Here is a 26,593-nt window from a genome sequence, read left to right on the forward strand (position 1 = left end):
GATGCAGAAGAATGCCAACATAGTTAAGGAGTTAAAAAGCCATATGAATGAGATTTCACAAATTCTAACTATGATGTAACCGGTCGCTGCTCCAAGAGACAGCACACGGGTGGCTGGGGTTGTTCCACATGTGGTTGTTGTGGATCAAGAGTAAGATTTCTACTGGTGTCTTATGCACTTTAGGGCGAGACAGATAAACGACTGCAGAGAAGGGTGTTATTTGCAGCTTGAGCTCTAGCAAAAGTGTAGCACAGGATGCATTTATTTATTTATTTTACACTTAACATTTCTTACTTGGGATAATGTACTGAGATACAAGGGTGTACTCCAGTCACAACTAGGGTGCTATGGACAAAACAGATAAGACTATCAACATATGAAGATAATAACAGAAAACATAAGACATTTGCAAGTTCAAGTCTAAACAAAATTTACCACATCCATGTACACAATGTACTTGGTTGTGTTGACAGACTTGTTGGGGAAATTTCAGGTATAAAAACCTGAAGGGAATATGGCCCTCATACACTTAATGATTTTTCAAATTTGGATTCAGTTTTGTTATGTTTCAGTACTGAACATTTTAATTTTTGCAATTTATATGTGTTTGTTAACCAGAGTAGGGCACATATCCATACAGACCATTTTTTTTTCAAACTACAGTGTATTTGTGCTTATTTTTGGCAAACTTTGCACTGGGTGCTGATCTCCATTCTTACAAGCATATATTTTACTGATAACACAGGAATGATATTAACCCCTTCAGTTCAGTATGTCAGGAATGTGTATACCACACTTTCATACACACTTGATCATCTTGAAGAACAGTAAGCTAATACTGTGATCCTCCAGGCATCATTGCAACTGAATGTATTTATACTTATATAAATATTTATATAAGAAGCAGGAGAGGTAGAAAAGTCTTTTTTACTTGTTTGCTCTATTATCTTTTTAAACAAAAAGTGGCACAAAGAAACTCTACTTCCAGTGTACAATAATTAAAAAAATCTCATTTGGTGATGGAATAGGGACTAACTTCAAAGATGTATTACAAAACAAAACAAAGCACATGGCTCAAAGTACAGCAAGACTGGACTTTACATAAGTGAGTAATGGATGCATCCGGGGAGGAAACGGATGTAAGCCTGAATTTCAGTGATGTGTAATACCAATACCTATTAAAGGACAACAATGGGATTCTATTAAATGCTCAACTTCTCTGTCCTTCTCCCTATTTACTGTCCCTGCTATGAATAAACAGCAATACAGCATTTAAAATATTTTAAATAGACTGTTTCTGTCCACTAGTACAGTGCCTTACTGTACTGTGGTGGTTTCACTTTCAGGAAATGTATCCCGTCCTGGAAAAGCTTGCTGCAGTCTCCAATTGATTGATGTCATTAAGGCCACTGAATACAGCTACTTTACTGGCCAATTCCCTCCCCAAACTGACATCACCACGAACATCCTAAAAACCCACTCATGCTGTGATGTCACAGCTCCCTAGTCCTTCCCCTACCTGTACAGAAAGTAAAGACTAGAACAAGGAAAATGCATGAGTCAAGTCTCCTGCTGTGAGCAGTCAATCACAGCAGGTAACAGCTCAAATGACCCTTATCACTTTTACAGCTAGGGAAGTTAGGAGGGATGGGAGATGAGTCAAAGTAGTACAATTCAGGCTTCGCAAAAGACTGCAGTTTAGCCATTCTAAAAAGAAGCAACAGTAAAAAGAACTTTGAAAGTCTGTTCTGTGGCATTTGCACTGTTTGTGTTTTAAGTAGTCATCGAATGGCATGAAATATTGCTTAAAACTAATGCATGTAAAATCAATGTAGTGACAGGAGCTTTAGGAAGAAAGAGGCCTGTGTGATGTAATATTTTACAGACAAGCACTGTACTGTGGGATACCTAGAGGCACACTGAACAATCAAAATTACTTCACGATGCCAGACCCCATGTGGTCAGACTCAGAAATTACATATAAAAATATTTAAAAACCTGTAAATAGTCCCAGAGTGGTGTTAATTTGTAGGAAACACCAAACCATGATGAAATAAACTGAGTATGTGGGTGTGGTTCTCCTTTAAGCAGAGATATGTGGTACATAACAGCCGTGGTCTGAATTCTAGTATAATGGTATAACATTTCAAGTCAGACAACGGATTTAATTTAGTTTTAAGTAACAGATGTATATAATATCAGACTCCGTTCTTGAACAGAAACAAGCATTCATTTTACAAGACCATCACTTACATTCCACATAAACAATGTGTATTACAAATTATATATTTACTTTAACACAGGCAAAATAACATTAGTGAAGTTTACCTCAGATAAACACACAAGTTTCAAAGGCATTTTGCCAATGAAATATTAGTTAAGGTGTAAAGTACTATTCTCTACTCAAACATTTGGTACCTGCCTCAAAATGTAACTGCGGTGGTGGTGCTGCGGTAGCATTGTCGCCTCACAGTAAGACGTTGTCCGGTTCGATTCTCAGCTAGAGCGTCTTGTGTGTGTGGAGACATGCATGAATGGGCGTACCTTCGTTGAAGGTTGTGCGTCAGGGATGTCAACTCGGCACGTAAAAATCTACTGCCAATCATTAGCGGACCGGAGTTTCGCTGTGGCAACCGCTAACCGGAAAAAGCCGAAAGACACAACAACAGCTGAAACTTCAAAAATATGGTAATTATATTTTGATATCCAGTGCTATATTAATGCACAAATATCAGCCTAAGTACTTTTGATTATATTTTAGTGTGTCACAAAAGGGGTGTAATAGGAAGAGACATACTGATAAGCTCTTATTTTACGTCTTTTCCTCCTGACTTCCAGGAAGCATTTGGAGGCCCCTTTATATGACATATGCTAGATTAGGAAAGAGGTGTTTTGCCTCCCTTCATTTAGGTGAAGTGGTAATGCTGCAAGTCGTAAACATCCTACAGCTTCTAGAGGCTGTGTTTTTACAGTTTTCCCCCCAAAATAAAATAACTTCTGCAAGTCTTACAATCTTGTTGAAGTGACAAGAATAAAAACAACAATTCACTCGTCAAAAAATAACCCATTTACCAGTTGATGTGGTGTTACAGAATAACTAATTCCTGTTGTATACATAAAAATTTATAAAAAAAACATTCTGGAAAATATTTTCACTTTAGCTGTTAATATGTACACTTACGTGACCAAACAATATAGAACTGTGGGTGGTGATTAAAACAAAGCTCTTTAGAGAATGATATATGTAGGCTAGGTCACAATGGCTGAAAAAGATTTCTGTCTGAAACCGTGTGAGATATAAATTGGCAAAAAAACAAACAGTGGAATGTTCATGATCCACAAGAAGGATGTGGAGGTGAGGAAATTAAAAGTCACTGAAGGGTATAGGGAACTAAATAGCATCTAATACAGCTTTCCAGAGGGTAGGCCTACATCAAGGTAAGCTATCAAATATGGAAACAGTGTGAACTATGGCTGTCTTGATTTTGGAGCTAAGAAAATTTACTGTCAAATATATTGGAATTAAATATTCTAAAAAAAGAAAACATGGAAAAATAATCTATCCATTTCCCACATTCAAGACGGAGGGCAAGGGGAATAATCCTCACTTTATTGTCTGACCTGTCTTCCTTTATAAATTGTTCTATGTAATGTGCTGCCAAAAGAAATATTCTTTGCAGAAAAATGGTATATCAAACTGCCATTCATATGTCAGTGACCTGCTGAAAGCATCTACAAAGTGTTCTGCTGAGCTAGCATGTAAACTGACTCCAAAATGATCTCATGATCTAGTCTAGAGTCTGTTTCCAGATGCTCACTTTCTCTGAATCAGGGCTAAACACACATTGCCCCAATTTTGTGAAACACCATTTGACTTATCTGTACTCTGCGCTCATCTGTAGATAAGTGATAGTAGACCAATTTATAATGTCTTCAGGACAAACACTATGCTTTCATTTATTTCATTTTTATGTAAAGACAGGGCTCACCTCTGGAGTACAGATACTTTGAGTTTGTACTGGCAGAGTATGAAAAGGAACTTGAGGTTAGAAGGGCATGTGCAGAGTCAATATGTGTGACTGTGGTGATCACTGCAGCTGAATTTCTATCACTGGCAGAACCACAATGAGAAGTTTAGAAGACAATGGGCCTTTCTCTTGCAGTTCTGTGCTTGGTACGAGGAAAATACGAACGTCAGAACCTGAGGTATTGCCCTGCTGATAAGATGAAGTATTCACATGCACAGACATCCTTTGCTCCTTTCTTGGAAACAGTTGTGGTGCTGGCTGATCAGAGTACAGCATCCACAAACTGATCTATGTGAGGTAGTATGGAGAAGGAGTTTTGCTCTAGTGGCTAGGAGCAATAATTTATGCTACATGATGTTTTAACAGAGTGGTAGACGTGGTTAAGGTAAGGCAGTAAATTTTATATGGAAAGATTAAAATAAGTTATAACAATGGACAATTCAAAAGCTGTGGCTCAGCATTTTGCAAGTACTGCTGCAGCCTTGGACAGGTGGTCAAATGAGAAAGCCAAAAAAAATGGAAATTAAACTGGAATATTGCCATCTTACGAATTTCCTTAAAGCAAACCAAACCGAGTGGAGGACAACAGGCAGAACACTATCATGTCAAACACAAAAATGTCCAAGACAAATACAAGTAAAAGCAAACTGATTGGCTAATGACTTTGTGAAAACTGTACTGAAAATGCACTAAACAAAACCAAAACTGCTCCAATGGTCTTCTGCAGTGAATTTCTGTTCTTATGCAATACTTTATTACTATCAGTTCATTGTATTTCTGATCAGCTCATTTCTACACTTTACTATGATCTGAACTCTTAAATAACTTTTCTTGAGTTTGAATCTTTGCACTTGTTTTGCAACTGTACTTCATTAATAATAATTTAATATTTATTTCTTGTCACACGTTCTTAGTCATGCATGAAAAGGGTCTCCGGACCAATGATCAAACAAATTAATTAATGTAAAATAAGTAAATATTAATTGTGGGAGAGGAGGCAGAACCCATCACAACTCCATGGAAGTACGATTTCTACACCCTCTAAATTTCAAAATTAACAGTATGATCACAGCTCCTCAAGGGATGGGACATAACCCCAAGTGCAGTGACCACCTCCAGTAAATAGACATACATATGTCATGGCATAAGACAATAAAGTACGGTGCACATTCCTGTACAAGAAGAATTCTGCATCTCATATTAGAACGTGTCACCACAATCAATGTTAAGTTACACTACATTCATAAAAATTACATACCACCTACACTTTGAAGATGGTATATATATCCAAAGGATCAAATAAGCTGGTTTGTGCTGGCCTGTACCAAGTTTCTCAGCCAATGATTCAAAAGATAGTTTATTTAATTATTTACTTATCTATTTATGTAATGTTTGTCAACCGGGTGAGTGAGCTATTCTGAGAACCCTTTTCAGCCACAATTTGGCCAAGTAGGCAAATAGAAGGTACAAAGAAATAAACAACATACATAAACACAAATGAGCAAGTGCATAAAATATATCACATAAGTTCCAAGAAGCAAGAAAATAAAATCTAAAAATAGTACCAAACACATCTAATAAGGCTATATGAAATTAGAATTAGATATTTAAGGTATAACACAACAAAAAATAAATTAATAAATAAGTTCACATTCCAAAAAGGTACACAGCAAATGGAAATGAGAAAAAAGGGGGTTACCCCCTTACAATCTCATAGGATTGCTGAGGATAAATATAAGAAAACAGATATTAACAGGCAAAAAGAGAAGAGGTGAAGGAAGCACAGAAGTTAGCCTTTATCAATGAAGCAGTTACATCTATTTTCAGTAGTGAGATGTGAGTAGAAGGATTTCTTCAAAGTTTTGAGATTATCAGAATGTAAGATAGCTTCTATCAATTAGTTCCAGCATGCAGGTATCATTTTATTGAAAGATCTTTACAGGTGACCAGATTGAATGGTGGCCTATGTAGCTGGGCAACATAAGAGCTGCAGAGGGAATAGAAAGATAATTTGATGGGCAGTTACTGAGAAGAGGTATGCAGTACTGTATTTTTAAGAAAGAGTTTGAAACTTATTGTATTTAGGAGAAGGGAAACTTGAGCATTGACAAGTAGACATTTACCTTTACTCATTATGTTATGGTATTTCTTAAAGTTTGACAAGTGTATAAATCTTAGTATTTGGTTTCCTAAACATAATCACCATGAATTATTATTACACAGTCTGGCCAGCTGCCATAAGTCAGGTCACTCAGTCAATGAGACATTGCCTCCATCAACCTAAGTTAGCAGTGATATCAGGTTAGGACGTAGCCAAAGAAAATGCTTGGTATACAGCTAGGTAGTATTTTATATTTCCACTTTACCAGATGGTGGGAAATGCTTACTGTTCACTGCTACAGTTACAACTACTATGTCCACTGTGTATTTAGTGCACAGTAATGTGTGTTGCTTGCTAGAAGTCTCAGCATGAAACAGTACAGAGCACCTTCACTGTGCCTCCTCACTGGTGTTTTGAATTATGTATTGAACCACATGAGGGGCACTAAGTTAAACAGATATATATATATATATATATATATATATATATATATATATATATATATATATACATGATTAGATATAGATATAATTATAGATATATAATGCAACATGAACAATACAGCTAGTAGTGTAACAAAACTAAACATGGTAATACGACACCTTTCAATTATCATTCTGAAATGGATGTAAAACTAAGATCCTGATCAGTTGCAGTGCATACAAAAAATAAAGTACACTTGTGTACACTTAGCATAAATGTAGAAGTTCAAGTGTATTCACTGTTGCAGTCATCACACTTGGGTTACCTGCCTGCAGGAAGCCCTCAGTCAGTCTGAATACCAGAGACTTAGTATTTCTGCGTTGGATGCTGTCGCTCCAGGACTGACGTCAGGTCATCAGGGATATAAAAACAAGCAGCTGACGCCATAACATCAGTTTTTCTTGCCCCAAATGTCAGGAGCCCCCCCAAATAGGGAGCTAAGTTATAGTGGGGAAAACACTACCAGTAAAAAGTAAATACCAACACCCCTGAAAGGGGTGCGTAATAGCCATAGGGAGAGAGAGAGAGAGAGAGAGAGAGAGAGAAACCAGGGGGCTGGAGGGAGGGAAACCAGGACTGCAACAGTGAATACACTTGAACATCTACATTTATGGTAAGTGTACACAACTGTACTATGTTCTTCGTGTTTCACTGCTGCAGTCATCACACTTGGGTGGATTTCGAAAGCTAAAGAAGGGTGGAGGGAGTCAAGAAGAGTTACGGCTGGCTAGTATGCCTTGCAGGACTGCTTTTGCAAAACCTGCCCTGGATTTGGAAAAGATAGGCAGGTGGTAATGCTTGGTGAAGGTGTGTACTGAACTCCATGTAGCAGCTTCCAGGATTGTCCCTGGTAGGGACTCCCCTGAGAAATGCTGTAGAGGTAGATGTTGCCCTAGTGGAATGTGTTCTGACCCCCTGAGGGGTTGGGTTCACATGGTACTTGCAGCAGAAATGGATGCAGTGTGCTATCCATTTGGAAATTGTTTGTTTTGAAATGGCCTTGCCCTCTGCCCCTGTTGCAAAGCTGACTAGTAACTGGTCAAATTTTCTGAAGGGCTTAGTCCTTTCAAGGTAGAAACTGAGCTGTCTGTGCACGTCCAAGGAGTGGAGGATCCTTTCCCCTTTATTTTGAGGATTAGGGAATAAATGGATGGATTGGTTGAGAGCCACACTGGACACCACTTTAGGCATGAAGGAAGGGTTAGTCCTGAGGGAAACCCTGTCAGCATGGAAAATAATGAAGGGTTCCACAGCCATAAGTGCTTGTAGCTCAGACACTCTTCTAGCTGAAGTGATGGCCAGAAGCAAGGCTGTTTTCCAAGAGAGGAATTTTAAGTCTGCTGATGCAGCAGGTTCAAAGGGGGGGGGGGGGAGCGTGAGCTTTTCCAGTACAAAGTTAAGGTCCCAAGCAGGGGTGGGTGCTCTCCTTGGTGGCCTTAAGTTGTTTGCCCCTCTCAGGAACTGAGGGTGCGAGAAGAGAGGTGGCTCAGTGTTGTAATACGCTGAAATAGCTGAGGCGTGTATCTTAACAGAGGAGAAGGACAGGTCTTTGCGGAGTAGATCAGATAAGTAACCCAGGATTAGATAGAATCCAGGAGCAGAACCTTTTCCACTTATCAGCATAGGATTTTCTTGTACTGGGTCTTCTGGCTTCAAGAATGACGTCCAGCACTTGCTTGTTTACGGTTGCTGGGAGAGAATTCAAGGAATAAGCCAGACTGCAAGATTTAGGGTTTGCAGGTGTGGATGCAAAATCTGTCCCTCCTGTTGAGTTCACTTTCCAGGCCCTGCTGTGATGATTCCTGGTGCAGAATTTGCTGAGCTGGTGGTTGTAGGTGGAGGCAAAGAGATCCACCTCTGGATTCCCCCATTTCTGAATCAGAAGATTGATGGAGCTGGGCTCCAATTGCCACTCGTGTGGGTCTAGGAGATTTCTGCTTAAGTCGTCTGTCAGTGAGTTTTGTTTGCCTGGCAGGAACTGAGCTTGCAGATGGACTTGCATGTCCAAGGCCGTGGGCCACAGGGCCATGGCTAACTTGCAGAGTGGGTAGGAGTGGGTTCCCCCTGCTTGTTGATGTACCACATGACTGTGGTGTTGTCTGTTTTTATTAGCAGTTGTCCTGGAAAGAGTAGGGATCTGAAAGCGGCCAGAGCATTCTGCACAGCTAGCATCGCTTTTTGGTTGATGTGCAGATGAATCTGACTTAGGCTCCAGTGGCCCTGAATGCATTTGCCGTCCATGTGTGCTCCCCAGGCATAGTCTGATGTGTCTGTGGTTAGGGTCTGGGTAGCGTGGGGGTGAAAAAAGGGCAGTCCCTTGTGGTAGCATGCTTCTGCCCACCAAAGGAATTCTGTCCTTAGACAGGTCCTGAGAATGTTGGCACCAAAGACTTTTTAAGTACCACTGAAGTTTCCCCATATGCAGTCTTGCATATGGAATTAGCAATATACATGAGGCCATGAACCCTAGGACCTGCAGTATTTTTCTTGTGGCTAGCTGGGTTCTGGTGGCCATTTGTTTGAAGTAGGCTGTCAGATAGACTTGTTTTTCTGAAGTGAGGAATGCCATCTGGAATGTTGTGTCCAACTTGCTCCCATGAATACAATCTTTTGACTGGGTACCAGCTTTGACTTCTTTTCGTTGATGGTGTACCCCAAGGAAGTCAGAAGGTGTTTCACAAATGTCAGGTGCTGCAACGGCAATTTCTGACTGTCTGCCTGAATTAGGCAGTCATCCAAATATGGGAAAATTTGGATATTTCTCTGCCTGCAGTATTTAATGGCTGGAGCCAGGCATTTTGTGAAATCTCTGGGCACAGTAGATAAGCCAAAGGGAAGTGCAGAGAACTGATAATGCATAGATCCTGTCCTGAAACGTAGATACTTCCTGCATGACTCCCTTATGGGGATGTGCAGATAGGCTTCTTTTAAGTCTAGGGTGACTAACCAGGCATCCTTGGCTAGAAAAGGAAGAAGCTGTTGCAGGGTAAGCATTTTGAATTTTGGTACCACCAGGAAGGTGTTGAAAATTGAAAGATCCAGGATTGGGCGCCAAGCCCCCTCTTTCCTGGGTACCAGGAAGAGTCTGAAGTAGAATCCTTGACTCCTCTGTTCTTCTGGAATCGGCTGAATAGCTCTGATATTGAGCAAGGAAGCTACTTGGCTTTGAGCCTCTGCCCACTGGTTTGGAAGAAGGTCAGGAAACCCGCTTGGGGTTGGCAGTGAATGGAAATAAAATTTGTACCCCTGGGATACAATGTTGAGGACCCACCAATCCTGTGTGATGGGCATCCAATTTTTTGCATGAAGGACAAGTTTTCCTCCTAGGGGCACAAGCAACTGGGCAGGGCTGAGGAGTGGAGTAAAGAAGTCATTGTGAGTTTTTTTTGTAAGGAGGTGGCTTACTACTCCCTGCTTTAGGGGTGGGGGCACTCCGTTGCTTAGATCTCTGCATACACTGAGACTGTAGTCTGGGTGGTCTGTTTCCCTAGGTCTGGTTTGAGAAGGCCTGGAGGGGGCTGGAAAGGACCAGTGTTTGGAAGGGTAACGCCTACTGAATCTAGGGTATTGCACTTGTAAGAATTCTTTAACACTCTGCATAGACTTAGCTTTTTCTTCATCTTTTTAAGAACCTCTTCTGCTTTGGTGCCAAACAAACTGTCCTTGTTCAAAGCAGCATCTAGTAACTTTCATTTAACATGGTCTGGCAAGGCCTACTCCTTGAGACAAGCATGTCTTCTCAGTACAGATGCAGTGACTGCTGCCCGGCAAGATGCTTCTAGGGTGTCAAAGCCACACTGCAAAGTATGCTTACTGACTTGGCTTGCAGAATGCATAAGCTCCTGCAATTCTTTATTTTCTGCACAGTCTGTAAAGTTTGCTACTTTTTGTTTAATAAGTTCCATAATATGCTTCTTGTACTTCAGCATGTGAAACTGACAATTCAATGCCCTAATAGCAAGAGTTGCAGAGGTATATACTGTCTTACCCCATCTGTCCAAAGCTCTGGAATCCCTGTCCAAAGGGGTGGGATTCTTGGCTGTAGTAGCCTTGATGCCTTTAAGCCCCTGGGAAATGATCTCTGGGGCAGCTGTAGGATTCTTGAAAAGAAATTTTTGAGTGTCAGGTACTCTGTAGTACCTGTCTGGTTTCCTAGGGGCAGGAGGCAAAGTGTCAGGAGTAAGACTGGATTCCATAAAAACATCATCAACGACATCTAGGACAGGGAGCATTGCTAAAGGCCTGTGCTGAGGCAACTAGGTATTCTCCGGGTCTCTTTTTGGACTGAGGATAGCCTTGGCATTCCCAGTGGAAATGCTCTCTTGAAGTATGCAAGGTTTCACCAAAAGAAAAATCCTCTCGAGGGGAGGCAGAGGGAATGGATTCCTCTGCATCTGAAGCCTCATAAGCAGATAAGGACATATCTTCATAATCAGAAATCTCAGTGTTATCGGACTCCTGGTCTGAAGAAGCTGTATGTGACTGGTCTCTTTTTCTCTTAGCAGGGGAAGGCTGACTTCCCCCAATCAGCGTAATAAGGTCTTCTGCCATTCTAAGCATTTGTTTTTGTGGCATGGGAGCAGGTGCATGCACTTTGGTCGTCAGTTTTCTAGGCGTAGTGCGTACTCTGGGCCTAAGAAACTTGGTAGTTTTGGTTAAAAAAGAAGTCATCAGTTTGAGTCAAACATCGGTTGAGCAAAGAGCTGCCTCAGAAGCTGGTGCCTGCACAGCGGCTCCAGACCCATCCAAGGTAGAGACATCCACAGGTTCCATAGTCGAAGAAGAGTCTCGTGACATACTGGACTTCGAATGGCTCTCGGTAGAGGCCTGCGAATCCACTGAAGTGGACATCAGGGGCTGCAAAAGCTCCTGAGTACCAGCGGACTGGCGACTAGCTTAATGGAAGCGTCGTCGGCAGCTTTGGACCTATGCGGACTGTCTCTGTCTTTATCCTTATGATTTTTTGGAATATTAGTAGTCGGATGGCTTACAGAAGCCATTTCAGAATACGGAGATCGATTCCGAAAGAATTTAGCGACAAAGAGAGCTTTATGATGAATGGTTTGGGTGTTAAACAAGACACAAAACTAACAGCGAGGCACGTCGTGGTCTGGGCCTAAACAGGTGATACAGTAAGAATGAAAATCTCTGTGAGGTATTTGCTTTCCGCAGGCAAGACAATTGTTAACTTTTTCTGACATCGGTTAGAGCAAGAAAAAAGGATCCCAACGGGGTACTAAGCTTTAGAAGACTTCAGGATTACTCAATTCGTAAACGGAAATTCAGGTAGCGGCCGACTGGCACTTGCAAACGGCTTCTGCTTTGGGCTCCTCAGCAAGAAAAGACTGATGTAATGGCATCAGCTGCCTGTTTCTATACCCCTGACGTCAGTCCTGGAGTGACAGCATCCGATGCAGAAATACTAAGTCTCTGGTATTCGGATCGACTGCGGGCTACCTGCAGGCAGATAACCCAAGTGTGATGACTGCAACAGTGAAACACGAAGAACATCCATATATACAGTTCGATACATAGTCTTAATAACATCTTAAGAAACATAACACACAGAGTGTTCAAAGATAGAAAACTTCTCCAATGGTTTTTCATGAACTCTATAAAAATAAATCTAACTGGGTAACAAACAGTGCATGGTACTTCTTTCCTCACTTCACTGGATCAGAAAATGAATGTCTAATAACTTACCTGTCAACTTCAAGTTCAGTATGCTTGAAGAAGACATTTAACAAAACATGCTTCAACAAGGCAATGAAAACCCTCAGAACAGCTTACCTGGAAAGCAAAAAAGAATCATAAATACAGAAAATGTATTACAATGTAATTCTACAGAGTTAAACAAAATAAATATAACTGTGAGGCAATGTGCACAGTGAAAGCACAAGTTAAGTAAAACCAGTTCTAACAAATCAAGCAGCATAAAAATGTAAGTGCCCCCACGCAAGAAAACACATGCACGCATACACACACAATGAACAGTATTCTAAAACAAATATATGCTGAAGTCCGGAGTGCAAGTAACCAAAAGCACCCCCTTCACAATATGCGACTCTGCTGCAGTTCAGAATTTATCATAGCAATCAGCATGTTCATTGTAAACTGAGCATTCCCCACAGGAAATATCAGGATTCTGAAGTCTGGTTGGCATAATGGTTAAGGTGTTTACCTTACAAACTCAAGGTGAAAGGTTCGATTCTCACTGTTATGGTAAACTGGCTATGTTTAAAATGGCCCACAAGGGCAGCTAACCTAGTACTAACTTATAAAGCTATGAGTGGCCGGACTGATGATAAAGCAAGAAAAAAAAAAGAAAATAATAGACCACTCATTTTTAAAACCCTCCTTACATGTCTTCTCATCTTGTTCTGTCAGTCCTATTAATTTACAATACTAGCAGAATAAGAAGGGGGAAGATATGAACATACAACAGATCATGTTAAACACCTTCACAGTCTACTCTCTTGAACTTCACAGATGTGATGTACATCCCATGCACAGGAGGGGGAAGAAGACAGTGCCATGATACAATGACATTATTTAAAAAGGTAAACAATTTATTTCTTAAATAATATCACTATATACCAGGAATAGTCCACTCTTCCATGTCAGTTATATAGGATTTACAATGGCTGGCTTTGTCTGATAATTTGGGCTTCATACCCGTGATTAAGCCATATCTGCTATGAGTAATCTCAGTCATGGACTGTTGCTAATACACTTCATGACAGACCGTTATTTGCTCCTAGGAATTGGCAGTCATGCAAACAGCAACAGTGTGAACAAGAAGGTCAGGGAATCTCATTCTCACTTAATGGCTAAAAAGCCTGCCACGACACTGCAGTTCAAAATATACATATAAAGCTGACTTGCCATATAAAGTTTCTTAGAAAATTGACAATTACCTCTTCTATACTTATAAAAGATTAAGAAAACCATGAGTACTTAACAATGGTGAGCAAACACAATATGCATGCATGTGCGCATACACATAGACATTGATACACACACAAACACACACCCACATTCACATACACAACATCCATATGACAAGGAGTTACATTGGGGCTGCATACCTACTGGGACATGGCTCAAAAGGGTGTATGACCATTTCACTTACCTGGTTAACCAGTGTAAAATAAATAAAATCTGGTTAGCTCTAACAGGCCTAGGAAAATACACAGTTAATACAAAGAATAGTGCAAGAGTGCTCTACCTTCATCACATAAGTGCACCATAACGGTATCTGAATGAGAGATCATTTTAGAAAGTACACTTGAATGAGGTGCCAACAGTTGAGATGAGACAGACACTAGAAGTATTTTAAACAAATTAGGGTTCTATTCCCTACCAGAGGTCATCATACAGTCTTTTTTATAAAGTCACTGGCAATGTTTTTCTCCTGTCAATGCTAGATCTCCACTGTCACTTGGCATATGTCACATACTAAAACAATGTTCTTCTGCTGAGAAACTGCAAACCTGGGGTGTTCTAAGATGGCTGCACACTGATCAACAGTGTAATTCTGCAAGCTTTAGTAAAATGTAGCTACTGGTTACTACACTGCCTGCATGTCAGCAAAGAAGAAATTTTGACAGCATGAAAGAAAATCAAACAGAAAAAGTGAAGAGAAAACGCCGGTGGGGGAGAATCCTGCAGCTGGTCAGCAAAAAGCAATTCAAGCTCCAGCTTTTATTACAATATTAACCACTGCTAACCCCCAAATATTTAAAACACTGCTCAAGTCCCACCTACCCAAATCATGGCTGTGCTCCTGTCTAAATCCCAGCTGAATAATAACACTATCCATATTTTTTTCCTAATTTCTAACAGACTTTCATTAATTTTTATATAAAATATTTCACTGATGCCTTATGCAATCTTGGACAAAACTCTTTACATTTGTTTAGCTTTTATACTATGTGTCCTGTTCGATTCTCAGCTAAAGCATCTTCTGTGTGGAGACATGTGTGAATGGGCGTACCTTCGTTGAAGGCTGTGCATCAGGGTTGGCAACTCGGCACATAAAAATCTACTGCCAATCATTAGCGACTGGAGTTCCGCTGTGACGACCCCTAACCGGGAAAAGCCGAAAGACACAACAACTAATTGTGAATTTTTCTTTGGATGTACAACATACACTGTATTTTAACCTGTGACTGTATTCTCCTATGTTTTCAATGTTTTACTATAATTGTAATTATAAATGCCTATATTTTGAACTTGCTATGGATTGAATGTAACTTATGGCTTCCCCCCGTGCCTCAGCTGAAAATGGGTTAACCACCCAGTTGGACTATCCAGGTAAACAAATAAAATAAATAAATAAATTAGTAAGAGCTGATTTCCATTAACTTATAGGAAAAATAAATAAAATGTATTCAGAGCAGATTACAATAAAAGAAACATTGAAAGAGTATCAACTCAAAAGAAAGGCTGGAAAAAAATGGAAGAAGCTTTAAGCAGCTTTTCAGTTGATCTGATAAATATAACTGCAAAAATCCAAGGTCGAAATTAAGAAAGGTCTGGCTGAATATGAGATTTCTCAAGAAGTGCTGTTCCAAAAATGGTAGAGCTGGAGGATAAAGCATGCAGAGAAAAACTGAGATTTTCTGCTTTAGCAGAAAAACTGGAATGAACAGACTGTATTAATTTTCTGAAAGCACAAATAAGCAACTAGACTGGTATTCTACAACAGGATTTGTTAAAATAACGGGCACATCAAGTGTATGCTCTAAATCTGGCCATGAGAAAACAGCCCAGACCAGCATTAGTAAAGATGCAATCATATCAGAAGAATAAACTGATCCTGACAAAACAGTGGCAGAAGGGCACAGTATTAATAAATTAAAACAGTAGAGTGTTTGTGGAAAATGATTATTTACTGTACACCAGGCAGAAGAGAAGCAAATTTATCCCAGCAATCATGGAATGTTGAGATGCAAATTCAAGCTGCTGTATCCAGCTATCTCCAGAATACTTTTTTCCTGGAGGATCAAAGACATTGTTTTATGCACAACAGGATAAGGAAGAAATACAAAAGTCTGTCCAACAGTAAGTGAGCCATCAAATAGAAGGGAACTCTGCTTCTAATTCTTCTGATAACAAAGCTTAGACAGACTTTGCCAGTGAAACTTTTTCCAATGTTCAAAATGAAAATGCTTGAGAGAGAGAAAAAAGCACAGGAATTGACTAGAAGAATCGGGAGTACCTTGGACTTCAACCATACATACATGCATACATACAAATATTTCAGGCTCTGGCAATAATGCCCTTCATTCATTCATGCTTACCTGACTCTCCTTAATATATGTGATTTGTGAAAAATATGTCTTAACACATGTACATGGTTTGCTAACTTAGAGGGCTACAAGTTTCCTACTAACACTCGGGAAGTCCTTGAAGATGATATCCTTTGAACCAAGATTAATAAAAGCAGCCTTAATCTTCCTTATATTACGACAATCTAAGGCCAGTTCTCATACTGCATATTTGCTGATGGCAAGCATAACATCATTCAATGTTCATTATCTTCTCTGAAAAAATAAATATCAGTTCCTCTAATAACTGAATCTACTACTAGTATATCATTTCTGACCAGATCTGAAGAATCTTCCTCTTCTAATTCAGTAATAGCTGTTCTTTCAATTGTTACAAAAAATGATTTTCATCACTATTAGAATTAAAAGAACAGGTGGTTCCATATTGAGCCTTGAGGGACTCCTATATCAAGGGGGAGACGGGATTAGTTTTGCCACTTGACACTCTGTACACTCTAATATAGATATTGAGCCAAGCTAAGGCACTGTTGAGGGCATAGTCAATCTTTTGCAGTAGGAGTTTGTGCAATGCTGTACCAAATGCCTCGGAGAGGTCCAGATACAGTGCTAGACTGAGTAACCTTGGCTTCTCTGTCAGCTGACATTGTCTAGAGTGGACACAAGTGCTCTCTCTGTTGCTGTGGTGAGGGCAGAAACCATGCTGTGAGTTAGACATTAGTTGTTTGTCCACTTTGTATGCTATAATTTGTGGATACATTTTTGTAATATTTTGGATAGCGGAAGGGGGCATGACAATGGGTTTATAGTTTCAGAGTTCTGCTGAAGTACCACTTTTGTTCAGATGTTTTAAGAATGATTTCCAGGCTGATGGAACGTATGATTCCTTATGAGATCAGTTTATCAGAATACAAACTGGATAATGTAATGCTTCTGCTTCTGGTGCAAGCTTAACATATTTACCTGGATGGCTATCTGCTGCTGGTGTGACAGGTTTTAGTTTTTGCTTTTATTTTATTAAATGATAATTTGGTTAAAGGAAAAGGCATGGGATACTTCAGAATTGGTACTGGTATTGGTTTGTATTGTATTGGGTGGGTTATTTTATTTAACTGGGGAATTTGCTGATGATGTTTTTACATAGGCTATGAATTGTTCATTGAATTTTGCAGCATTACATTACAGTATTGTTTATTTCAGATGGTATGAAGTTGAGTTGCAATTTGAAATAAGAGGTTCTTTATGGTGACTCAATGTTGTTCTGGGTTATCCCTACCATTATGTTGTGTAGAGGATTGGCAGGTTATTTTGCTGGAGAAAACTTGCTTTTTGTTGAGGTTTCTTAACTGTCAATAACTCTAAAAGGTTTTATCTTTATACCACATGGACCAGGCCTTGCTTTTCTTTTTTTCTCTAGATGCCTTGTTATGCAGGTCAGTCATAGAGCATGGTAAGGTTTGATTGTTTTAGTTAATTCGTGGGTTCAGGAATGCTGAGTTAAACCACTCAACTAGGCCATCTAAGGGAAGGATTCAGAATAGTGGCCAATTACACTGTTTATGGTTTTGGTGAAAGTATCTTTGTTAAGTTTTGTGAGGTTTTTAGGCAGTTCAGATATACATTTTTAAATATTTAATGATATTCTTTAGCTATGAGGGTTGGGTGACAATCACTTAGCAAGTCTGGGGGGATGTCAACTTGTATTATTTTTGATGGGTAAGAGCACAGGAAATTGTCCAGTAGGCCTACTTTTTGGTGTCTTTGTCATATCTATGCTTTTGATAACTTTACTTAGGTCATATAAGTTAACATTATGCTGAAGGTGGGGGGAGGGTTCGTTTGTGGGAAGACCAACTGATACTGAAGTCACCAAATATTACTATTTCTTGTGTAATGTGGGTAGTTATTGAACAGAGTATGTTTTTATGGTAGTGGAGTTGTCTTTGCAAGGAAGTATATATGCTGCTATGATGCAAACAGTTTTACTCGAGTTAATTTTGAGGGTACAAATCAGTAAGTCTGCTACTAATTCAAATATATTATTTGAGTGTTTATGGAAAGATCTAAAGCACTTTAGTCAATTTCTTATCATGGTGTTTTGTAAGTAGGCTGTACCCAAGTGGGAGGACTTCCTCATATTTTGTGTGTGGCTTTGGCCACGTTTCTGTGATTAATAATATTTGTGGTGCATGGGCATGGATTCAGGCATGCAGATCAGAGATTTCTGTTAAAAAAGCTCCTAAAATTCTATTTAAACATTCTGAGGTCTGTGAAAAGTGGAGGGTGTCAGTTGAGTTTGACTGGTACACTGGTCTTGAGTTGGTAATGAGTTACTGTTTATTTCGGGTTTTTTTGTTTTGTTTTGTTTCTCTCTCTCTTATTTATTTTTTTTACATCAGATCAATTGTCTTTTACTGGTGACCTTTTAGGAGTGGAAGATATCCAGTCCATATCTTCTGAAAATAAATGATGTTATTACTTTTAATAAAAGAGGGCATTATTTTAGGGAGTGGAAGATATCCAGTCCATATCTTCTGAAAGGAAATGATGTTATTACTTTTAATAAAAGACAGCATTTCTTCAGTAGAGGAAAAAGTCCTTTTGCCAGAAGACAGTTGCAGTCTTATTTATGCAGGGAAGACAAGTGGAGCTTTGACATTGTTTTACTTAAGATGCTTAATTAATTGCCAAGTTTTCTTTCTTAGTCCCATAGTCTTGAATGAATAATCACTGTCAAATCTAATAATTGATTGTCCAAATTTTATTGGAGCCTTTGACTAACCAGACTTAAGTGCTAATTATTTGTCTAAACAGGATACAAATTTTACTATAATACATCTAGGTTTAAGCTGAAGGGCTAGAAGGAGGTATTTTCCCAATTAATCTATGTGCTCTTTCTATTCCATTAGACAAACTTTATTGTAGATTAAGAACCTTTGGAATCCAGGCTGTCAAAAAAGAGACCATGTCATTTCCTTCTAATATTTCTGGCAAACGTTCCTTCGCTCTCAGTTTTTTAGGTCATCCAGTTTTTCTAATAACCAGGAATTGTGTTTTTTTAAAGCTTCTGTTGAGATTCATTTTCTCTGAGTCTATTACTGATGTCAGATAGAGCATATTCAAGATCCGAAATTTTTGATTACAATTGTTGAAATGAGTCTTTAAAGATATTAGTGTGCTTAAGACTATTTTCCTTGACTTCAAGCAGATTTTCCTGGAATCCATCTATTTTAATAGGCAAGTCTTGAAGAGTTGTTGTTGCTTGATGGAATTCTTTCTTTATAGAAGTATCCATACAATTGCTCTTGGAGTTACTCATCTTTCAGTATATAGGAATTTATTCAGTTAAATAGTTTGACAAGAATCTTTTTCTGAAAAAACTCCAAACTTTAGAATGTAGTAGAAGCACTTAGAAAACTTTAGGATATAAAAATATAATAATTTTAGAATTTTTCCTGTAAGAATTTATAAAATACTGCACAGCTCTCTAAAAAGAGCTGTTGACTCTCTGCCATCTTGGTCCCGTCTCCATTATTGTTTATTTCAGATAGAATGGAACTTTTTTTTTCTTTATGACTGTTGGTTGTACAACTGGTTAGAATAGAAGTCTGAGTCTTATCTTTAACATGAGGACTGGGTTTGGGTGGATATCTCCAGAGATTAACAAGGTAGGTTTGGCTGCAACTTTTTTAGTTTATTGTTTATGACATTCTTCTATTTCTGTTAGAATCCATCTCTTTTTACCTGGAAATAGCTGAGTTTATAAAGTCTGGGATTGATAGGGTGGCGTTAGTTTTATGCTGTGTTCGGGGAGTGTGTTAATGTGGACAATATGTGGCAAAAGTCTGGTACGTTTTTAGTTGTACTAGGAACAACAATAACATTATGATGGATGCAGTATGCATCATTATTTTGTTTATGGAGATACTAGTAGCTATGTTGGTTAAGTTAGAGTAATTGGATGGGGAAAAAAATTAAGTTTATTATTACTATAAGGATGGGCTAGGGAAGTTGATTGTGACAAAGCTGTGAAGTTGAATGACAGGTATTTTGACTGGTTAATTAAGGAGTAGGATTGGATTCCTAGTGCGTAGGCGGTATAAATTTGAAGATATGGCGGGGGTGGAAATGGGGGTAGGGTGAGGGGCAAAGCAACTTGTAGCACAGTCAAACAGAGCACTGTTAACCCTGCTTCACTTTATAAACACAGAACAATCAGTGGAAGTGGTTAGTTTTTAGACCACAGAAACTTTGGTGCAAGGTAGTTCCATGTAGGTGTAAGAATATGAAGGAGAAAGTAGCATAAGTAATGTTAATTATATTATAGCATCTCTAACCAAGGATTCCATAACATCTAATCGTAATCCCTCCCAGCAGCCACTTATCACCATGTTTAATGTCACCTTCAAACATGTGCCCACATCCTATGTCAAACTACTCAAACTGAAACCATGCTCTGCTTTAGCTAATGAACTTCCAAGTGAACACCTTAAAAGAGCATCACCTACCCTGTCTCAGTCTTTATAAATAGGTCACAAAAACAAAAAAGAATCACTGTTCCGAAAACCAACCAAACAGTAATAAAACCAGAACAGATCGAAGAAGGCACAAATCCTTAACAGCACACTATGCTTTAATGAACAATGACTTTTCAGTCCATCAAAAGGGAAAATACATAAAGCGACTCTTCAGTCCACCAGTAAAACGCATCACATTAACGCAATTCAACACACACTGTGTTTTCATTTCGAAGAACTTCATCAGATGGAGACAAATGCAAATAGACGCAAATAGAAACCTGGTCGTTAAGCAGGTCTCAGTAGAAGGCAACATTGGTATGCATTTGTCTCCATCTGATGAAGTTCTTCAAAACTAAAACGCAGTGTGTGTTGAATTGCGTTAATGTGATGCGTTTTACTGGTGGACTGAAGAGTCGCTTTATGTATTTTCCCTTTTGATGGACTGAAAAGTCGTTGTTCATTAAAGCATAGTGTGCTGTTAAGGATTTGTGCCTTCTTCGATCTGTTCTGGTTTTAGTACTGTTTATAAATAGGTCAGTCCAGGAATCCCACATTCCCTCTCTCCAGAAAAAGTAACATTATCCTTCTGCACAAAGGAGGGAATTCAACAGACATTTCTAACTTTAGACCTATAGCGGATCATATCCTCCCTCTCCAAAATACTTGAAAAATGTGTTCAAAAACAATTGCTAAATAATCTCCTGCAGGAAGAACTCCTGTTCCCCACACAACATGTCATCTGTCCTTCCCATAGTACTAACACTGCACTTCTAATCTATACAGATACTGTCAATAAAACTAGAAATAAGGGCAAACTAGTCTCCTCTATTGCTAGACTTGTCTAAAACCTTTGACAGAGCTTGTCATAGCAAACTTTTACTTCGGATGTCCTCATTAGGTCTCTCTCAGGCCACCTTGCTATAGTTCAAAAGTTACCTATCCAGTAGTTATCAGTCAGCAAAATGGCACTCCACCCCCCCCTCCATACCTCTCTGTTACCACCAGTATACCACAAGGTTCTATCCTTGGGGACCTCCTCTAACATTTTCACCTGCACCCTCCACACATCCACATAATGGGCATCCCTAATACAGTATGCTGACGACTCCACACTCATTTGCACATCTGACAATGCAGCACACCTCCAAAACATTACTCAGGAAGCTTTAACAGTAACTGAAACATGGCTCTGTAAAACAACTCATGCTCAACCCAAAAATACTACTTTTTTCCCTAAATTCCTTTTCCATGAAAAAACAAAATGTACAGTCCTCTCTCTTGATAATATGATGACTGAAGTCACTTCTCACAGCAAATTATTGGGGATAATAGTGGATGATCCTCTTAAATTTGACCTGTATATACAAAATTTCATAAGGAAAAACTCATCAAAAACTAGGGATGCTTTATACAGCCAAAAAAACTTTCACCCTCTCTCTCTCTTTCGGCTTCTCCCGGTTAGGGGTTGCCATAGCGGATCACCTTGTCCGCTCATGATTGGCAGTGGAGTTTTTATGGTGTCGAGTTGCCAGCCTGATGTCCAACCTTCCACAGAAGGCACACACACACTCATGCCTAGGACTAATTTTAGAGTGTCCAATTCACTTGCAGCATGTCTTTGGGGATGTGGGAGGAAACTGGAGCACCCGGAGGAAACCCACACAACCACGGGGAGGACATGCACTCTCCGCACAGAAGACACCCCAGCCGAAGATCGAACCGGAGAGCCTCTTGCTGTGAGGTGACAATGCTAACCGCTGCACCACCGCGGCCGTAGCCAAAAACACTCTCATCAATGCAACTAAATACAAAAGCTACACTTGCCACTGCTTATCAACTCCCCACACTTCTTCATGGTGCTCCAATCCTTACTAACCTTCAGCCATCACAAAAATCAAAATTTGAGGAATGCTATAAAAAAGTTGCTAAATTTGCAGCAAACAAACCACTGTATAGCAATACAATGTCTAAATTAGTTATAACTACCCCATCAGCTAACATATGCACAGCTTCTTACCACCTATAAAATTATCGAGAATCCATCTGCTTGTCCATCATTAAATAAAATTCTAGACAATTATGTTCCTAGTCAGTCATTACAATTCAATGACAAAAAACTGTCTTTCCACAAGCCTATCAAATCTGCTGAGCATTATCTGTACTCATGCCATTCTGATGAGGCCTTATCTCTGTCTATTCTTAACCAATGTTTTCCTATTATGTGTAATTTGGTATAATTATTTAAACTGTATTTGCTGGTTTTATTAGTCTGAAAGACTTTAAAATTATTCTTCTTAAAATAATTTGTAATACTTTGGAGCTTTTCTCCTCAGGCCTCTGCTGAAAATTGGCTCCTACCCAGTCAGACTTTCCCAGTAATTAAATGTCAATAAATAAATAATTAGAGACCAAGTGAAAGAAACAACAGAAGAAATTAAATTTGTATAGTTGAATATTGTGCCACTGATATCTAGAGAAGTCAGTTTGGTAAGACAGCCTTTCAGACAGAGATTTGGTGAAAATATTAAACCTGTTTATTAGAAGAAATTTAGTCACTATCAATTATTCCTGAAGCACCAAAAGGAATAGGTGCCTTTTAAACAGCCATCAACTATGCCCTACGGATAGCAGCACTCATTTTTTCCCATTTCTTATGTTTTCTAGCAAATGATTCAACTGACAGCTCTTCTCTTCTACTGCTGCTGTCACAAAGACTGGTCTTTATAGAGTCAGAGATCCTTCTAAAACAACTTGCAGACTGCAGAGAGTTACCTACAAATATATTGTTTGTGTCTCAGTGTGGAACAATATAGGTTAGAAATTAGACTGAACTTTAATGACAGTGAAAGTAAAGTTGCCCATTCAGTAAATGGCAGTCAATTAGCTATCTGTACAGTATCTCTGGGTATGACAGTGATGTCCAGTTTTAAGATTCAAAATACACAGATTTAATTAATGGCAATTTGAATGATTGAGTGTTTTGGATTTTTTTAGTTTTCAAGATAAGTCCAACAGCTCTCCTTCCCTCCCGCACCTAAATGCCTCATTCATTCCCTGATCAGGGTAAGAGTCCTTTTGGTCCATTCATTCCATGTGGAGGGAAAAGTCAGGATTAGGGAGCAGGTCAGTCTGCATATCCTGTGGAATGTCCTATCCCTACTTCTTCTGCAGGTTGCAAGCCCTACTATAGCTGCTTTCAAGAGGTGCATGCATGCCGCCTCATGCAACTATACAACCTCTGAGCGAAGATGTCCACCATTGTGTGGGATGGGCAAGCTAGGCTCCTTGGTGAAGCTGATACACTTGTAATCATTCAGATGTTGCCACTGCAGTGAGCTGATCTGCTTTCCTTCCTCCCCTCACAGTGGATTGCCTGCTCACACCCATCCTACCCTAGCCAGTCCCCCTAGTGCCATGAAGTTTTAGCATTATTAAAAGTAGGAAGGTTGGAGCTGATGAGTTCTAGTTCTAGAGTTTGTTTAAACAATATGTCTCCTCCTCCTCCTCCTCACTTATTTTGATGGTCATATCTGTGTAGGTTGTAGCTGGGGGGGCAGGATTTCATTGTTTTTGATTTCAGGTTTAAGGCAGTCAGTGCCAACAGTAGTGTCCCATAGGTCAGTGCCAGGTCTTCAGTACTTTTTTTTTTTTTTTGGGGGGGGGGGGGTAGTCAATGGTGCACCTATGTTAGTAAACCCACCTATGAAACCCTTGGTGGATGCACAAAATAGCGTAACATACAGTTGTGCTAAAGTAGTGGATTCTGCTCTAAAAAAGTACATTAGGGATGAAAAGCAGATCTGTAAAGACTCGTGGTCCTTTCTGATGAAATCAAGAATAAAAGGGATATAGGGATGTATAGACTGAGCCTATGGTCCGAACAAAACAACATCAACAATCTAAGTAATCTAGCCCCATATATAAATAGTAATAACAGGGTAGTGGGTAAACTTATGACCTATAGTTTCGTGACTACATATAGCGTTAACTCAGAAGATCTTAGAAACATCATATATAAGAATTGGTCACTGCTAGAAAGTAACCCTTTTATTAATAGAAAAATCTCTGAACCACCGCATATAATTTTTAGAAAAGGGAAGAACATGAAGTCAATATTAGAAAGTAACATTGAGAGTATAGTCAGGAACCCAGGAATGACCAAGTGTGAAATGTGCAACTTTTGTAAGCACATTGACACAGGTAAAAGCTATTGGATTAGGGACAGAAAATATATTACTAAAAAGAAATTTAACTGCCAATCCAAGATGGTCATTTACCTGGCAATGTGCCAGCAGTGTCCTGTGTTTTACATAGGGAAAACTATAAGAACCTTAAGAGAACGAGTGTACGAACGTATTTATAGTATAAACAACAACAAAATGGAGAACGCACTCGTAAAACATGTATCATAGGTTCATAGGTAGGTACTAGGCTATCGGCCCTAGGGCCCATACAAGCCTAGCCAAAAAATGTACCCTGGCTTTCGCCACCCAAGAAAATTATTTTCCTGTGCCCCTGTCGAGCAGAGCCACAGAACTGATCCCCGGGGTGAATTTCCCATTTCCCATCCAATCATCAAGATTTTTCTTGAAGAGTGCTAATGAGGAGCTCTGTTTGACATAGATAGGTAGTCTGTTCCAGAGTATGGGAAGTCTCTGGGACAGGAATCTATCCCTCCAGCATTTTCTGTTTATTGTGGTGAGAAGGTTAAGGTCCCTAGAGCGTGTAGCTTGGAGGGATTGGGATTTCTTTAAGTGGAGCATGTCCAACAGCTCTGGGTTTGACATAGCTTTGTATGTTAGGCAGAGATCGCCCCTGAGTAGGCGATATGCGATGGAGTAAAGCTGTAGTTTTTTGAGACGGTCTGCATAGGTCATATGTTTGAGGCCAGTAATCCTCTTTGTGAGGTATTTCTGTGGTCTTTCCAGTTGTTGTAGATGTCTTGTGAGGTACATACCAAAAGGGGCGTTGTACTCTATAATGGGTCTAATGAGTGATGAGTAGAGGGGAACAATGACCTCTTTTTTTTCTGGATGAGAATCCTTTTGTGATGAGATGAGCCACATAGAAGGATTTCCTGATCACTGTGGCGATGTGATTATCAAAGGAGAGACTACTGTCCACCTGTGTCCCAAGGTCTCATCACATTTTCGGCATTAAGTAGACTACCAGCTATGTGGTAGTTCATGGGTACAGAGGTTTTACCAAAGGGGATGACAATACACTTTTTGGCATTGAGCTTCAGGCCATGGCTTTGACACCAGGTATCTGTCTCATTGAGGCCCTTTTGTAGTTTGTCCACATTGTTAGGAGTTTCGATTATGGCTTCTAGTTTGCAGTCATCTGCAAACTTTGTTAGCCAAAGACCTTCTGTGTAGGCCTGCACTTCAGAGAAGTAGATACCAAACAGGAGAGGACCCAGGACTGAACCCTGTGGTACTCCACTTGTCACTGGTCTGATGTCGGATTTGGAATCCGCTACTTTCACAGTGTGGGTTCTGTCCGTGAGCCAGTTGGCAACCCATCTTGTGACATAGGGATTTATACCTAGTTTAGTGAGCTTATCTATAATTCCAGAGTGGGGGATGGTGTTGAAAGCCTTGGCGAGATCTAGATAAGCTGTGTGAACCATTTTACCCTGATCTATGGCTTTGTCAATAGTCAATCAGGTTTAGGAGACATGATCTGCCTTTTACAAATCCAAACTGTGTAGGGTCCAGAGTTTGGAGATTACCAATGTCTTTGTTTATGAGTTCCATGATGATACGTTCCATGGCCTTGCAGACCAGGCTCATCAGGCTAATGGGGCGGTAGCTCACGGGGTCCGTCGTGGCTCCCCCTTTGTGGAGTGGGATAACTGTCGCAGTGCGCCATTCAGTGGGTACAAAGCCTGAGGTGAGGCTATAATTGAACATGGTACTTAGATAGGGTGCCAGTTTATTCTGTAGTTCATGTAGAACGCAGCCTGGGATATTGTCAGGTCCCATGGATGCTGTGTTCTTGGCTTTGGAGAGTGTGTTTTTTACCTGTGCAGCCGTGATTATAGGAACTTTGCATTCTTCAGGTATAGAGATGGGCCCTCTAGGGGGTGAGAGGGGGGCAAAGTTAGCACTGAACCTATCTGCTAGGATGTTGGCAATATCAGTTGGTTCTGTATATTTAGTACCATTA

Source organism: Protopterus annectens, chromosome 6.part0 (genome assembly GCF_019279795.1).
Source record: "Protopterus annectens isolate FY-2018-M chromosome 6.part0, PAN1.0, whole genome shotgun sequence".
Classification (NCBI taxonomy): Eukaryota; Metazoa; Chordata; order Ceratodontiformes; family Protopteridae; genus Protopterus; species Protopterus annectens.